The sequence below is a fragment of the Elephantulus edwardii genome, unplaced genomic scaffold, assembly GCF_000299155.1.
Source record: "Elephantulus edwardii isolate Elephantulus edwardi_28Jun2011 unplaced genomic scaffold, EleEdw1.0 scaffold00056, whole genome shotgun sequence".
Classification (NCBI taxonomy): domain Eukaryota; kingdom Metazoa; phylum Chordata; class Mammalia; order Macroscelidea; family Macroscelididae; genus Elephantulus; species Elephantulus edwardii.
This window is the reverse complement of record NW_006399806.1, coordinates 12,264,119-12,266,452: the sequence shown is the minus strand read 5'-3', so window position 1 is coordinate 12,266,452 and position 2,334 is coordinate 12,264,119.

The following is a 2,334-nucleotide window of genomic DNA, read 5'->3' as shown; positions in this document are numbered from 1 at the left end:
TCAATTCTCCTTCTATCCTCCCTAGTTATTGTCCAACTTTCTGATGCATAACAAGTTAACAAGTGATTGCAAAGACCATGGCCTGTATCAGGTGCACCTTAGTCTCCAGAGAGACATCGTTGCTCTTGAGTACTTTAGAGAGATCGCTAACCGCAGACTTTCCCATCGCAATAATTGCATCAGATAAACGTAACTTTCTGGCAGCATGGTTGCGTTATGAGTGTATCATAGCTTGTTAAATAAATTTTTCTGATTGATGTCATGTTCACCTTGACATACTTTATTTTTACATATAGCATCCTTTTTAATATTTACTTGATCATCATTCCCAAGAGATATTTTCATAAGCACTGGCATATAAAATATTTTTATGTATTGCTATTAGCAAAGGCATAGTGCACTTATAAATACCTAATATGGGGAAGAAATATTTAGCAAACAAATACAGATGATAGGTGCTATCATACATGATTGCCCAGGTTCTCCTTTAATTTGGATAATATACAAACTAATACACACACACACACACACACACACACACACACACACACACACATATTGTGAAGGGGTATATTATATGTGTAGTATTCGTATGTTTAAATAGGCTAGTATGCTCAAAACTTTTTTTATTTACACACACACACACACACATATTGTGAAGGGGTATATTATATGTGTAGTATTCGTATGTTTAAATAGGCTAGTATGCTCAAAACTTTTTTTATTTTTTTTCAAAACTTTTTAAACAATGCTTTCTATGCATCCCTGTTTATAAAATATCCTCAACAGATAATTTTGTAATATAAAATACTAAACTTGAGTGAGAACAATGATTTTTACTTGCAATTACTTTAAAAATATTAATGTTGCAAATTTGAAATACATTTATTGTTAAAGCAAATTAGAACTAATAATGAAATAGCAGCATAATTATATATTATTTTTGACCTATTAAGGGTGTGACATATGAGATTTAAATTGCATAAATAAATATAAAATCTTGATAGATACTCCTATTTCTGTAGTTCAGTCACTTGCTATTGAATATCAACTTTTGTTAGTTGGAAAGCTTAAATGAAAGAGAATTTGCAGTAATCTATACTTGTCAAAAAACATAAGAAGTATTTATAAATATTAGTGATTGATTTGGTGGGAATAGGACACATTATGCCACAATTTCAGATTGATAATTTTTCTAATTTGAAAAAAGATAATTCTTGAGAGTTTTTACTCCTCACCATAATTTCTACTTTTAAAGCTTATACTAAATTTTTATATTATTATAATTTCTGATAAGCATTTTTGGGGGGAATTGAAGAATTTAAATAATGATGTTGGCAAGGAAGTTTTAGTATTATGGTTTAGGCTGGAATTTCTTTGTTATACAATTAGAAATATCTCTCTCCCATTGTTGTTTGGTAGTAACCAATTCATAGCTGGTCCTCCATAGGGTTTCTGAGGAAGTAGTCTATTTTTCTTCTACAAACTGTTGATGGATTCAGACCACCAGAGAAGAATATTTGCATTAACAAACTAACTGACTGTGGCTCTACAGACTGTTCCTCCCGAAATTCTTGCAATAAGAAATAAACGATTTACCAACGGATTTACTGTTAAGGAGTCAGAAACTTCTAAAATATAGTCCTCTTCATTGTATTAAGGCTGTTTAGAGAATGAAATGTGAAACCAATTCGTACAGTCCATTGCTGTGATCATGCTTCTATTTGACATAGCTAATAAAAGTGACAAAATGAATGAAGATGCAATGCTTAGTAGTGGTTGCTAATAGATCTATATAAAAATAAATGGTGCACATATCAGCCCTGTTATCTGGGCTAATATTGTTTTAGATCTTATTTGACTTTCCCATTTTCATCCACTAAAACTAAAGAATAAACACCCTAAACATTGGTAAGATGGTTGATTAAGAAGACTTCAATAATTACCCACTCAGAATGGAAGAGGCACATTCCGCCAGGACTTACAATGTCTGCTGTTTTCAGAAAAATGCAAAATAATGCAAAACAATCAGAACAGTGTCTTAACAAGGTTTTATCTCTCTGAATGAATTATGAGATAAAAATAAATGAGGACATAAATAAATCACCCAGTAAAATTAAAATTTCTATGGAGAAATCAGGATCTGTTTCTAGGATGTTTTCCTAATGAAGGAGACACTCAATAACATCTGTTAGAATTTCATAAACAGAAAAAATTGACAGACTCAAGTTTTAATTAAGTGAAACAAAAATATTTGACACTTGGTAAAGTTTCCAGGTTATTTATGTACAAAGTTTATGGGGAAAATATAATGAATTTTTAGTCAAATTTCCA